The following is a 16382-nucleotide window of genomic DNA, read 5'->3' on the forward strand; positions in this document are numbered from 1 at the left end:
GAGATAATTGTAGAGTCATGTGTAGTTTTAATGAACAGCATAAAAGGATAATTTGTATCTTTTCCTCAATTTCCACCTATGGTAACATCTTGAAAAGCAAGACTCTTATATAAATGGAATAGGAAGTGGATATATGTGGCATGTAGCCTTTTGGGATTGGTGTCTTTCACTTAGTATACTTCTCTAGGGATTTATCCAGATTGATGTGTTTATCAGCAGTGTGTCCCTTTTTCTTGCTGAGTACTATTCCATGTTTGTACCATATTTTAACTATTCACTTACTCAAGGACATCTGGGTAGTTTTGAGGATTGGGCTACTATGAATGAAGTTTCTTCAGACATTTGTGTGTAAAAATTTATTTCTCTGGAGTAAATAGTTAGGGGTACAGTTGTATGGTAGTTGATATTTAGTTGTTTAAGAAACTGTCAAATATTTTAAAGCTGTATCAAGTGAAACTTACTCATTATTATTATTTGCTAAGCTTTGCACTAGCTTCCAATACGTTGAAGATAGCTGCTCCTGAGTCTAGCTCTCTCATGAAAAGAGAATTTGGTGAATTAAAAGAAATTATTAGATTTCCCATAAGAGGGCTTGAAATTGACTTCTTATGAAATATGGACTATAACAAATACTTTGTATTAGTTCCTAATGGATTCTCTAAGAATCTTTAAGTATTCTTTTTTTTTTTTTTTTGTCAGTCATGGGGCTTGAACTCTGGGCTTGGGTACTGTCCCTGCACTCTTCAGCTCAAGGCAAGCACTTCACTGCTTGAGCCACAATGCCACCTCTGGTTTTCTAGTGGTTTATTGGAGATAAGAGTCTCACGGCTTTTCTTGCCCAGGCTGGCTTTGAACTGAGATCCTCAGATCTCAGCCTCCTGAGTAGCTAGGATTATAGGCGTGAGCCACTGGCGCCCGGCTTAAAAGTATTCTTATACCAGGGATCAAAAGTTCCTTTGTTTGGTTATGTTTTATACAAGAACTTTAATATCATAGTCCTTTATTAAGAACATAACAAGTATTCCTAATTCTGGGACCTGAAATACAAGATAAAGATAACTCTAGACAACTTAGCTCATCATTTTTACTTTCCCAGAGGATCAATGACAGTCTAACCTGTCCTTTTAGTCTGAATTTAGCCAAGGGTCCATTTCTTTCATTAACTGCCATTTGCTAAAATCAAATTTTGTGGCATAGCTACAGTGAATATACATAACTTTTCTAAGATTCATATAACATTTCATTGTATACTATACGTAAACTTTAAAAAAATCACATTGTGGATATATAAGTAGAAACACTTTGTGTGGAATCTGATGTCCTGAGTGATGGTTAGGACTCTATGGCACAAACCTGGCTCACCAGATTGGGTACAAATTTCCTTGGCAAATATTCAGAGACAGTACAGAATTGAGTGAATCTGTTCCCAGGAAGGAAGAGGTAAGTGGCAGCAGGTGAGATGAGGCAGGGACCCTGTCCACGTACAACTCAGGCAACAAGGGAAGAACCCCCATGTTGGAAGACTGAGGGCAGAGACTGAGCAGCCTGCAGGGACTGAGGGCCAAGCAGTTAGCGAGTTAGCAGAGGAACAGGGTAATTCAGGAGGTAGACAGTTCATATCTGTAAGTTACAGCTACTCACATATGAGAAAAAAATCTCTTCCTTTGAGCTATTGCAATTCAAATAAATTCAAATATATTATCATATTACTATTCTGTCATCCTTGTGATTATGATTGTTACTAACAGTCATGTTTTTCTCTTGCTTATGGACAGTCTCAGCCTAGTGGAGATATACATATTTTTTAGTGCTTGCAAGAAAACAAGAGGGAATCCCAATCTAAAAAAACAAAAGGCCAAAAAACAAAAATCACAAAAACCTAAATCACCCTAGAGTTTATTCCACTCATATGTGAAAAAGAGAATTTAGAGAGATAAATTTTAACTGTGTAAGCTTCTGCTAATAAAAGATTAAGAAGCATGTGGTTTAGCATCTTTTAATTATTTAATATTTTTTTTTTTACCCTAGCATCTTGAATATACAGTGTTTGAGATCTCTCCTTGGAACAACACGATTTTGCTCAGAGGTTTGTGGACTTTGCATACTGATTCTTTCCTGTTTCCAAGTACATTTGCTTTTAGGCTATTTCTATTCACTTTAAAGGAATTTTAATAACTTTCTGTTGACAGCATGGACAGCTGGTCTTGGGAATTAAAGAAAATTCACTTGCTGACTGAGGAAGGAAGTGACATCAATGAGTTTCGGAAGTCAGCCCAGAGGGAGAAATCGGCTTGTGAGAGAGTAGCCTTTCATTGCACTGTATTTATCGAGCAATGCCTTGAGATGCAAATTGCTGTATCAATCAAACCTATGGTGCCTACCTCCAACCAACTCCGTGCAAACTGAAGGAACAATGCCCTGCAACACTAAGAAGAAAACGGATGAGGGGTGCAGGAACCTAGGGGCAAAGTGAATTACAGGGCACTCAGAAACTTGTCTCTCCAGTCTATATTTCATTCTCTGTCAGGCCTCAGTTTCTTTGTCTAGAAAATGAGTTTGATGCAAACCGTTGGTAGAAGCCAGTCCGTTTCTGTGACAGATGGCTAAGAAGGCCATGTACTAATCCATATAATGGAGACATTTTATCTTGCCACTTTTGTCCCAATGAGAGCTGTAAATCGCTTTCTGTCTCCTACTGGGAGCTATCTAGAAGCAGAGGTATTTAGATGTCATCTACAGTTACTACCCTGGTCTTTTGTTTTAAAAATCTGTGTTTGTGGCTTTATAACTTCACTGTAGAGCCAGTCAACAAATCAGAGCTTTCAGCAATAACAATAGTAATGCCATTTACCATCACAAGGAATACCATCATTCTTATGAGAATTTCCGTTGATCTTGGTGATCCAATTTTCCATGACAGCTGAGCTGCTTGTCAATTCCTCACATACATCTGGGTTGTGTCAGGGGAGAATGCTTGTGTGAGTGTGTATACACACCTGTGCATAAGAGACATGGAAATGTACCTAGGTGCATTTTACAGATATAAGGTACTAGGTTAAGTTGCTGACAGTTTAAGTGTGTGATGTAGAGACAGGGAAGGGGCCAGTAACAGTCAAAGAATTAGAGCTCAAGTTAAAGACCACAAATCATGGGAATAACTCACTTCAGGAAATGGATTAATTTCTTGATTTTCAGCATGTTTAGAACATTCAATCAATTTTCAGATTTTGGTCAACCTTAAGATTTATCTTGAACTAATAAAAGAAAGCACAGATGCCCCTCAATGGACAAACATACATACATACATACATACATACATACATACATACATACATACATACATATATATATACACAATGGAATTTTACTCATCCATTTGAAATAATGATACTGTATCATTTGCAAAGAAATAGAAAGACCTGGAAAAGATTTGTTAAGTGAAGTAAGTCAGGCCCAAAGATACAAAGGATGTTTGTTTTTCTTTAGAGGTAGAAGCTAGAATTAGCTTATAAGTTTGTATGTAAATACATTGGGTAGTATGCAAGTGTGTACAAATGTATTAACTGAACTATGGTAGATTCAAAGGAAAACTCAAATAGTATAATCTCTTAGAAAGGCAAAGGCAAAGTTCAACAAAGTAAACATTAGAAAGTGGGTACTCAACAGCAGTGGAGTGGGGTCCAGGGGAAAGGAGTAGACAAATGAAGAGGAGAAGAAGGGGAGAATGCAGACAAAAGTTCAATGTGTATCCCACAAAATTAAGAAGAGTAAAGGAAAGAGAGGGTAGAAGACTGATGCTTGGGAATGTTGAGAGAGGGAAAATTGATCAAGATGCATTGTATTCATAAACTGCTTTGTTAAATGACAACTCCTCTGTACAACCACTTAATGATATGTAATTTTTAAAACTCAATGATAAAAGGAATTTCACTTAAGAAACATCTAGATAATTTTCACCTGCTTTATTTTTCAAGCCGTAGGCTTTTCAGATCATCTTCCAAAGTGGAAATACTCTTTCTCTAATAAAATTCATCCATTTGATTCTACAATTATATTTAATGAGCATATATTCTTGACATAACAATATGCTAGGTACGTGCTTTAGATGCATAGAAATAAACTAGAGGAAGTGAAATAAGTTTCTCTCTCCCTTTTACACACACATACACACACATCATGCACTATATACAACAATATCAAATGAAGGAGCTATAAAATATCTCTAGTGAAATACATGTTAAGTCACATGCAAATTTGATTTAATCTTGATACAGTGGAAATGGAGTTATATTACTTTCAGATTTTACTCTTACTGACTTTGCCACTATCTGATTGTATCACCTAGCAGAATTACTTCACCTTTCAAATTTTTGCTTTGGCTTTAGTACAGAATAACCAAATGGTAACTAATTGTAACAAAATTTGGTTATATTCTTTGACTGTAACAACCAATGGGAACAATTAAAATTTTTTCAAAGGATTTTTCACAAATGAAAAAAGGGGATAGGGAAAGTGGTGGATGCTTCATAGAGGAGGCAGGATTTGATTTGGGAAGGATGTTCATAGAAATAAGTGCAGGGCACAGTGTTTCATTCAGTAGCTTAAGCACACATGAAAGTCCAGGCTAGTAAATGCATACATTAGGAACTTCTTCTGTTGGGCAGAATTCTTCTGTTGGGCTGCCAAGTGCTCTGCATATGAGAAAATAATAATAGACAAAGTAAAAAGTCTGTGATGGGCCAGTGTCATTGAGGATTCTTAATACTTAGGGGATTATTTTGGACATCTGTTTGGCAAGGGAGGGGATGTCCTTGAGGGTTTTGAGCCAGGGAAAGATTAAAATGGTGTATTTTTTTTTGAAGATTAATCTAACTAACAGTGTCATGGCTTAAGGATGTTGATACTTCTAAGAATGAGGGTGACACAGCGTGGTAGTAGAACAGACTTGACAATTCACATGGCAGTAGGATGTGGGAGCAGGGGAGAAAGAGGAATCATAGATGATGGAGATCGTTAAGCTTGGTTACTTGGGAGAAGGTTCTCCTAATGCAAAGGTGGAAACAAAGGAACAGAATTAGTTTATGTAAGTCATTATGTTGAATAACAACAGAAATGAGATAATGAGCCCAGCCATGGTATTTGCTAGACTTGAAAAATTCCAGCAAGATACTGGAAGGAAGCAGAACTAGGGTGCAGGAGAGGACTTAGGGAAACACTAGGCGTGACCCTGGATGGAAGATCCGAGCTGAAGTACAAAGAGGGAAATGAGCAACAAGATATTGTAATATTTTGGTGACCCTTAGAGAATCAAATGCAAACATGACATTGTGCAAAGTGAATGAGAAGAGTCCTCTTCTCTCTTCTCTTAAACCACAGGGATATGCAGAAAAACCCATATACCACAAGGATTTGCTATTAGGACCAAGCACATTTGAAGCTGGGTTTGGGAGTGTAAGTTCTCATATTAGTTGAATTGGTCACTTTGATCATTCTTGTGATCAAATGCCTGGGGAAATCAACATAAAGAGAATAAAAGAATTTTTTTGTCTCATTGTTTCTCAGTGGGGAAGGCATGGTAGAACTGTTTACATCATGGTTGCCAGGAAGTAGAGAGGGAAGAAGGGACCAGCAATAGCCTATGGCCTTTGAATGCATACTCCAATAATCTACTTCCTCCTGGGAGGTGGTTCCATCTCTTAAAGTTTTCAGAACTTTCTAAAGTATCACAGACACCTTGGGACCAACACATAAGCAACAACATATAAGCCTTGGGAGTAATTTCATATTCAAATCATAGCATTAGTTATGGAGGTAAAAAGTACTAGCCACTTTTGGCAGAAGAAAATTAACTTTTTCACTGTGAACAGGCTGATGAAAGTATGGGATTGATCTAAGAACTCTAACTAAGCTAATGACAGAGTTGAGAGAAGACAGATTTCAGTAATAGTCAAGAGTGAAGTCCAAGCAATCAGACTGGTCCAAATTTTAGTTTCCCTACTTGCTTCCTGGGTGGCCTTGGGCAGACCACATGCTTAGTTGTCCAGGATAAAGAATGCTGCTGCTTTACTCTGGGGAAACCAGCAGAGACAAGTGCAGTAGGGACTTCTAAGTTAGGAACTGGATGAGGGGATGTCTCTTAAGGCTCAAGTTCTCATTATTATGCAAAACATGCTTTGAGAAGAAAGGGTGTATAGTTTTTCATTTTACTTTTTATACTTAGGTAGATTATTCTAGGGTACTTATTGTTGTAACATTGAATTCATTTTCTTTTCATTATACCCATTAGCCTTTCCCAAACTATGAAGTTTAAAAAAAATCCTTATTAAATTGAAAGATCCCAGGTCTTCTCAGCTTCTAATTCTCTCTGGTGAGCACTCAAGAGTCTCACTATACAGCCAGGGAAAAATGTGAATTACCGTCTTTTACTAGGATCCATACTTTGTTTGAAAAAAAGTGAATTTCCTATTTGTTCTTTATCTTCAGAAGTGGTGAGAGATTCTAACTTTCAATAAATAAATAAATAAATTGAGGGAAGTGGTGACATTGTCCAAAAAGAAATGTACTCATTATCTGATTTAGGTAACTGTAACTAGACCTCTGCACCTCACCTTTATAATAACAATAAAAGTTTAAAAAATTGAATTTTCAAATGGGATGACATGCTTTATTCTGCAAATTCAAGTAAGTTTCCTACCCTTAAGAAAAAATAGAAACTCAAATCATGCCCAGACATTTTACTTGGCTAACTTAAAGAGTATTAAGGACCATAAGAAATAAGTATGGGTTTTTTTTTGTTAGTTCTTTCACCTATTTAATGCTAGAATTAGCAATGAGGATTGTGTATACTATGAATACTGGCCAGTCACTCAACTCTTTCATTCTGATAGACATGATATAAGGAAGATTAAGATTCTATAGCAAAAAAAAAGCTGAGGCTGTAACTTTTTAGGTGGTCTTTTTGTATTATCAGTGGGTAAGCCCATTGCATGTTTTAGGTCTGTGGGTCAAGCAGCAAAGGCCAAAACAACAACAACATAAACAAAGCAAAACAAAAAACCCACTCATTAGGTAGCTCCATACGCTACCATTTTATTGGCATCAACCTATTAGATGTTTTCTTACACAGTAAACACTGGCTTCATAATTTTGATGTATTTTTGTAATTTCTTTTACTTTTGTGTATACTTTGGGACATTTGGGGGTATTTTTCTATTTACTAGTTTTACATTTCATAAGTATTCAGTAAAATTCTAATTCTAGTTCTTTTTGGAATTTAGGTAGAAGGCTTAATGGAGGTGAAATAGTACCATAAAATCAAACTTGTAATGGGGAATCTATGAATTTTTTAGGTATTTTTTAAACACCTAATAAAGCAAATGGCAAATTTGTATTAAATCTGTGTTGGACCACAGCGTATTCTTTTTTTCTTTTTGTCTGTTGTGAGTCTTGAACTCTGGGCCTGGGCACTGTCCCTCAGCTCTTCAGCTCAAGGCTAATGCTCTACCACTTAAGCCACAGCACCACTTCTGGTTTTCTGGTAGTTAATTGGAGATAAAAGTCTCACTGACTTTCTTGCCCAAGCTAGCTTTGAACCTTGATCCTCAGATCTCAGCCTCCTCAGTAGTTAGGATTACAGGCATGAGCTACAGGCACGCCAGTTTTTTTCTTTTTCTTTTGTAAAATTTTATTGTAAAGGTGATGCACAGAGGAGTTACAGTTATATGATTCAGGTAATGAGCATATATATATTCTTATTTAATAAGATTAATTTTTGTTTTACATAATGAAAATGAGTTAGGGTGAATATTTACTATTAATTGGAATAAAAACTGATTCAGTTTCTTTTTTGTGAAACATGGTTTTTGAAGATTTTTTTTTACTTATCAGTGCATGTGCTGATTATTTTGTTTTGATAGTGATAGAAGACATTTCTATTTTTTAAATTTCTATTTGGAAAATATATAGCTCTGGACAGATCTGTTGAGGGTAATAATTTAAATGAGTAACTTAAATCCATGTATCCCTTAAACAATTTTATACAGAAATTGTTATGTGATTTCCCATTCTAAAATCTCCCATTCATCTTTCTCTCAAAAAACACACAACATACAAACCTTTTCAGCTTTATGGTGCAAGCAAATAATGTTAATTTTGCTAGAGTACTATAGTGAGGGTGTATCTAATTGCAGTTTTTACATTTACATACACAAGCTGTATAAATAGGAATTGAAGATGGAAATTTATTGTCTCTCACTGTCTCTTTTTTTTCTCTCTCTCTTAACCAACTGAAAGTCAATAGTGTTTTGGTTGTTTGAGATACCAATCACAATTGTACAACTAGAAAATCTTTTTTCCTTTGGCTTTGATTATATTTGCTACTTGTACACAGTTATTTCTCCTCTATTAGGACATATTTGCTATATAAAAATTAGTCAACAGCATGGTGCTAGCTTTGGTTTAAGTAATCAGATACATGATGCTTTCTCTGTAACAACACAGAACTTAGGAAAGATCTGTTTCATCAAGGGTCTCTGAACACCACTTTTCATTTTAAATTGCTGCCTAAGGTTTCTTTCTCACACATCAGAGCATGTGTGAAATCTAAATCAGTTTTATTGATATTTAGTAGCCATGATAAAAAAAATAAATCCAACACTCTTTAACAGAACAGGACTTACACAGCTATAAAAAGAAAGCTCACTGCTGGAGTTGGGTCAGGTGATTTTTTCAGAAGGTGTGAGGTAAAGACAGGATCAGGCTGGAAGATCATGGCAGTGCACTTGAGAAGGGATGAGCAAGTTCTAAGACAAGGCTAATGGGTTTGGTTGAAGAAGGGTACCCATTCCAGAAAAATACAGGACCAAAACTGGCTGGTTGATAGTAAGTGAGAGGGAGAAGTCATATCAGCTTGCAGGTGGAAAGAATGAGTTCTGTTGAATAGTGGTACCAACCAAGGGATAAGTTTTAGGAAGTAAATAAATGGTTCCCGGTTTGAGTATCTATAGGATACCTAAGGATGAAAATGTTGAGCAGACAGATGAGCACATGGCTCTGAAAATCTAGAGAGCAGTCTAGACTTCAAATTGAGATTCAGAGAGGTCTAGAGCATTGGATAGTATAATAATTACAATAATGCTCAACCATGAATGAGGGCATGACAAAAAGATTTTGGAGCTAACTTAAGGGTTCTTCACTGAAAAAATGTACATACCAAAAAGCAGGATTATATATTTTTTATTTTGTTTCAGTCCTAGGGCATAGATCCTAGGTTCTATCTCTGAGCCTTTTTGCTCTTGATTGGTGCTCTATCATTTGAACTCCAGCTCCACTTCCAGGTTTCTGGTGGTTAATTGGACATAAAATCTCATGAATGTTCCTGTAGATTTCAGCCTCCTGAGTAGCTAAGATTACAGGCATGAACCACAAGTGCCCGGCAGAAGAATTATTTGATTACAATACAGAAAGTTAGGCAAGTGAGACTTGGTCAGAGGGTAATGATAGCAAGACTAGAATCTCTAAATCTCAGGTTTTTGAAACAGAGCAGTTCCAGGTGTGCATCAAGTTGCGTCCATGGGAGCCAGAGGATGAAGCTGAACAGTCAGCTCATGACTAAAGCAAGTTTCCTCCTGAACAATATGACTTTTGAGTTCCACAAGCATAACCTTTAGTCCATTTTCCACTATAACGGGGTTGAAAGCAATGGTGTCAGTGAGGGGTCCAATTTTGCTTTACTGCCATTTGTTTTTAATTGCCTTACTCAATTTTTAATTGTCTGATTCAGAGGTCTTGGAAAGAATGAGAAGTGAAGCATGCCTCCCATTCTAGGATTTCATCTAGGAAAACCTGGAGGGGCTCACACCAAGCGGCATCTGTGTGTGCATTCCAGGCTGGGTAAAAAGCAATCTGAGAACATGAGAGGCCCTGGGCAGAGGGACACTAGAGAAGTTACAGCAAATCATCCAGTACAACTCTCCTATAGTCAGCCAAGAAATATTGACATGGATGCATTTAATGAAAAATAACCAAAGATATATTCTGGAGCTATTTTATTAAAATGTACATATTTTAATGGATACATTATGAATCTTTCTTTTTGTTTCCCAGTACACTCTTTCTATAATGATTTGTGTTACATGTACAATTAAGATTGAATTTCAAATAGATTGACAAATATGACATAAATCTGTACTTTTAGCCTGACTATCATAAATAAACAAGCAGTATTTTCACCTGTAATACTAGCTACTCAAGAGGCTGACATATGAAGATTGTGGTTCAAAGCCAGCCAGGGCATGAAAGTCTGAGAGGGTCCCATTAATCAGCAAAAGACTACATTGGAGGTATAGTTCCAGTGGAAACTCACCATCATGAGTCCGTAAGCCAAGCATTAGTGCCACAGGCAGAAGGCTTCCCAGTTTTACAACCCATTTTTGCCAAAACTAACTCGCTCCTCCACAGTAGCATAAATCTCTTCCAAGGCCATTGTTCCATAGCTTCACCTCTTAAAGGTCCCACAGCTGCTATTTCCTGTGGACTAGGCCTTCATGAACCTTTGGGGGACATTTTGAAGAAGTAGTCAAGCCATAGTACACATAGTACATAGGCTTGGCTTGCAGGTGTCAAGATCACAAGGAATAATTGTACTTCCTTCATCTGCATTTTCCTAAATTTTCTCCAACAGCTGCTGAATTATTCATAAGAGATAACAGGTCACTGAGACCTGAACTTGGCCTTATACTTGAAGGTCCATGCTCTAGCACTTGAGTTGCCTCTCAAGCTCCTACTGAGGACTGAATAAAACCTCATTTTATTCAAGATTGTTCAATTCTTATTTTATCTCAAAGCGTGACTTGGAAGACGCACTGCTAGGCTTCTTCCTGAGATACCAGGAGCAGTGGGTTTCTTCCGAATGTGGAAGAGAGCATGCTTTAGTGAGATGAGGCACAGTCTCCAGATACCCAGAACTCCTTATCCTGGTGAGTCATCAGAATGGCATCACCACAGTCCTGGCGCATCAGGATCTAGTGCCTCGCCACGACTGGTCATAAAAGCTAAAGTTGCTGCTTATTTATGGAGCCTTTGGGTTTGTTTTTAAGACTACGGAGCATGAAAAGATTAGCTGCCTCCAAGCTCCCCCATCTGTTCAAATGGAAAACTTCACCAAGCCGGAGGGTGCTGGGCTAGAATTGAACTCTGTATTTTTAAAGACCATTAAACAACAACAACGGCAACAACGATGGGAATTTTTGAAATGAAAACCTCAGGTCCAACTTGTAGTGGTAGAATATAGTGATGGAGGTCCCAAGCCTGGGCTTCTGTATCAATTTCATTTACTAGTCCTCAGACTTGAAGTAATGCATGTAGCAGCTCCACACTCTGACATGTTCCTCTCAACTGGGCATGATCAGAATAATTCCCACTCATGAAGCTTTGATGGGGTAAAGTGATATTATGTATGTGTCATACTTAGCACAGTGCCTGGCACATAGTAAGTACTCAGTAAATGGAGCCATTACCTTGTGTCTGTTTTTTTCCCCCCACTATCTCTCTCGAAAGAAAAGGAAAAATGATTACACAACCTAGGTATTTGTAGCCAGAGCAGTAAACTCGTAGTTTTTCTTTTTCTAAAGGAAATATAAACTTAGAGAAAAGCAATAAACTTCACTTAAACTGAGAAAACAGAAGTAGAAGTGAGACCTTGGTATCACTAATACATGTTAGACTGTAGTTATTAGAGTTATAAAGCTTGATAAAAATTGGAGAAAAGTCTAGACCCATGCCACTTCCTTTGCTCCATTGCTCACATTTGACTTAGCTACTGAGAAAATGGTACAATCATTTATAGATCTATCCAGACACAGCGCTTTTCTCCTCACTTTCAGGGAAGGGGAACAACAAAATGGTGAGACAAAGGACAAAGGAGAACCTATGCAACAGTATTACTCACAAGATAATATATGGGAAAAGATCCATGCAACTTGGGTGGATTTGGAGAGGGGGAGAGGGAGAAAAATGAGCGAGGGGGGTAGCAAGTTAAACAAGGAATGTAATTACTACCTTACTTATATAACTTACATCACCTTGATAATAAAATTACAACAGAAAACAAAAAAATCTTAAAAATGTATTGGTTATATAAGACATGTATTCATTCCTACCTACCCATCTGGCTGTTGGAGGGGTGCCCAGAAAAGAGCAAGCTACCTCTGCTCTGCTCTGTTTGCCCCTGACCCTCAGACTTGGAGCTGTGTGATTAGCCATTCCGCAGAGGACAATTATGGATTCATGTAAGTATAGTCGGGGTGAGGAAGAATGCAGGGAGGCGGAAAAGGTGGGAGAGGGAAGAAGGCAGGAAAAGGGAAGAAGACCTCTCCTTTTTATCCTACATGGTGCACATGGCTTGCCCATTCCATTTTATTTGTCTTGATGCATTTGCACTGAGAAAATCAAATCTGGATCCAGGTGGCAGAAATAGAAGCTCTAATATTTCATGCCAGAGCTGCTGAGGCCCAGGAATGCTAACACTTCCCCATGTGCACGCACACACACACACACACACACACACACACACACACACACACACACACTGAGTTTGAGGAATAATTCACTCCCTGTGGCCAGCACCGGGCAAGTTTCTATTTGGGTTTAGAATTTTGCCTGACGGTGCCTGGCATACGAACCTCAGGTGAGTGTCACTTCATCTGGCTCAGCCTCATTCTGCACTGTGCAGTTTGACTACTCTCACAAATGCACTCACTTGAGGCAGAGGTACAGGTGCTGTGAGAAGTGTTACTTCCCCGTGCCGGAGCTGTCTGGTTTGATAGCAGTGCAGCCATTTATAATCATGTGGCAACTTGTGTGACTAAACCCAAATGAACACACAGCATGCTATTGGCTTACTCCAGCCATGTTTGGTGCTTTTTATAGATTGGCACTCCCAGGCAGCTGGCCATCTTGCTTCCCTTTCGCTTGACCTTTGCCTGTAGCATCGACTTTTTTGTCACAGAACTGAGTTTAAAGTTAGGTTGGGCAAATTATTTAATATCTATAGGTTTCAATCAGAGAGCTGTAGATAACATCAGACTAGTTCATTGCTATGAAGACTAAATAAGACACGTTCACTCACCTTTCTACCCCTACAACAGTAACAAAAAGCACTTGCAGTGTCAGTGGTAATGAAGTCTCTCTCTCTCTCTCTCTCACACACACACACACGTATATAGCCAACCAGAAGTTAAATAAATACAGAGATCTGACAGTTTTTTGGCCAACTTGAAAGACTAGTAAGGAACCCAGAAAGGAAATACCTCACAGAAGAAGAAAGGATATTGAGGTGGACAGTGAGGAAAGAAAGCCAACTACTATCCAATAAAAAGTTCTATAATTAAATCAGAACAAAGCAATAGAGGGGGTATATGTGATCAAGCTACATTATATATATGAATGGAATTTCATAATACCACCTCATTTGTGAAATCTAACACATACAGTTAAAAAGGGAAAAATAAAAACCTAAAAAAAATCACAAAAGACCAAACCTAGAATAGATATGTCTATGGTCCTCCTCTGTGAACATACTCAGTGATATATTATTTAGTAAAACTTGGTTGCTTATTTATAATACTCCTTTAATTTTTTTATAATTAGCTATTTTTATTTTTTTCTGAAGTCTCAAACTGTGTTAATGGGTAGGTTCAATAGATTATTTAATTTGAGATAGGTAAGTTAGGAAAATTTAGTGTTGTTGATAATTTTTAATAATTATTTTTCTGGTAAGCTGAAAAAATGGAACACTTATGAAGAGTATAATTAATCTGACAGCATTATTAAAAATCAAGGAAAATGGATATGTATAATAGATAGGATATTTTCCTTTTTCTTTTTTTTAATTGTGAAAATACCATACAGAGGGGTTGCAATTACATGGGCAAGATAATGAGTACATTTCTTATCAAGCATTGTTGCCTCCTCCTTTGTTTCCTCTTCCCATCCCTTTCATCCGGCCAAAGTTGTAAAGTTCGTTTTTCGACATAACGACTTATACATCTCATTGTTGCAATGGGTCCACCTGTATCCCTATTTAAACGATTTGTTTTTGCTCTTCTCCTCCACAAATTATACCAACATCAAATACAGTGAGAGCAGGGTAGATGAATGGATCAAGAAAATGTGGTATATACACACAATGGAATTCTATGCCTCCATCAGAAAGAATGACATTGCCCCTTATTTTCCTTTTTCTAAGGAAAATGTCTCCTAAATCCTTGGACAAGATTTTGTACACAGCAAAATAAATCAAGACCTTAAAAATGTCATTGTCATCTTAAACTAAAAAGCAGAAATATACATTCATTTTGTGTTAGTTTGGGCATTTGTGTGTATGTGTGTGTGTTCTGGTAGTGGGGCTTGAACTTAAGATCTGGGTGCTGCCCCTTAGCTATTTGGCTCAAGGCCAAATATAATGTAGCTATTTGGCTACCACTTGAGCCACATCTCCACTTCTGGCTTTTTGCTAGACAGTTGGAGACATGAGTTTCATGGACTAGCTGGATGCTGGTGGCTCATGCCTGTTATCCTAGCTAATGAAGAGGGTAAGATCTGGGGATCACTGTTCGAAGCCAGCCAGGGTAAGACTCTTATCTCCTATAAACTACTAGAAAACCAGAAGTGGTGCTGTGGGCTCAAGTTGTAGAGTGCTAGCCTTGAGCTGAAGAGCACAAGGACATTGCCCATGCCCAGAGTTCAAGCGCCATGACTGACAAAAAAAAAAAAAAAAAAAGAGTTTCTTGAACTATCTTACTTGAGTTGGCTTTGAATTACAAAGTTTGGATTTTTTAAAAATAGAAATATAGTTCTCTGAGTATTTACTATGAATTTGTGAATGTATGTATATATGTATGTATGCATGTGTATGTATAGATGTATGCATGTATGCCAGTATCGGGGACTGAACTCAGGGTCTCACATTTGCTCAGCTTATTTGCTTTTGGCCCTTGACTACTTGAGCCATGTCTCTAGTGAGTATTTTGTTGGCTAATTGGAAATGGGTTCTCACAGACTTTTCTGCCTGTGCAGGCTTTGAAATGCAACCTTCCATATCTCAGTCTCCTGAATAGCTAGAATTATAGGTGTAAACCACTGGGGCCTGGCTGTTCTTTGGAAATTAAAAAAAAGAAAATCATTCTGCCATGCATTCTTTTGAAATGGGGAAAGAATATAGAGGAATGCACAGAGTACTCCCAGACTTAAGCAAAATCCTTGATGCAATGCAGATACTAGTTTAGAATCTTCCTCTCATCATGTGTGTATCATGCACCTGTGCTGGTGATGTAGCTCCTTATAATGGTAGCCTTCCAATGAGTGAACCACATCGCCTGTCCTAGCATTCTCTCCTCATTTGTCCCATCAGTTTCATAGCTCTCCAGCAGTGCTAGAAGGAGCCTAAGTTGTTATCTATTGAAGAAATGTTGGCTACTTTGAGTCATATGGATTATTTCACCATTTCAGGGTGTACATCAGCCAATTCTTGATGATTAGGCGATATGAAAATAAGGCTTTATTCCTCTCAAATAAAAATGTACAGTGTTTCCTACAGAAGGCCAAAGGATTCTGGAAATTGTCCTAAAACCCTAATGTTCCAAGGGGCAGATGTCTTTTGGGTGAGTCTGAGGTCTTGTCAGGTTAGTTTTAAGACTAATCAAGGGAACACTACACATACACCTTTTATTTTGGAGGATGAGTCAAAAAGGAGAGTGTGATAGAAAGATTGAGAGTTTTTATTCTTTTTTTAAAATTTTTTTTGAGTTAACACACATTTGTAATGTGGCAGGGTTTTATTGTGTTATTTCCATAATTGCACCCAATGCACTTGGGTTTCATTGTGTTGTATTCATTCATACATGTGTGTATATGTGTGTCTCTATGTGTGTATATTATGGCATTCATTCCTCTTCACCCCTCAGTGTCCCCCCTTCCTCTTCCACTCCTGTTGATCCACTTAGATAGTTCCCCTTTTTATATTAGTGTCTCATCACTATTATTAGTCATATAGAACTACTGAGGACTATATTATTCATTTTAATGAAATTCTAAGTCAGCTCATTCACATATTTGTTGTAAAACTTCTTTCATTATTGACAGTACATCAACTGAAAGTGAAAAGGGTTTCCCCAATACCGGTCTAACTTCTCACTGGCCCGTGAGCAGTTTCTTGCCTAGCGTTCTGAAAGTTTCTGTTCTACACACAAATGCTCTGATGTTCATCTTTGTGCTTTTTAATGTGCATTCTATACATACTGTTTAGCTACTTCTTTTTTCTTTCATTTAGCAGTATATTGCAAATCTCTGTCCTTATAGCTGACCTCTTTATTGTTAGCAACAGT

The 16382-nt window shown here is 37.6% G+C and overlaps 1 protein-coding gene across 2 annotated transcripts in view; it reads right to left on the reverse strand.

The window, feature by feature from the left end:
* The window catches only part of Chst9 (carbohydrate sulfotransferase 9), a 229525-nt gene that overhangs the window by 34476 nt on the left and 178667 nt on the right, over window positions 1-16382 (reverse strand). The window lies entirely within an intron of this gene.

The sequence above is a fragment of the Dipodomys spectabilis genome, unplaced genomic scaffold, assembly GCF_019054845.1.
Source record: "Dipodomys spectabilis isolate Male_0828 unplaced genomic scaffold, ASM1905484v1 ptg000024l, whole genome shotgun sequence".
Lineage (NCBI taxonomy): Eukaryota > Metazoa > Chordata > Mammalia > Rodentia > Heteromyidae > Dipodomys > Dipodomys spectabilis.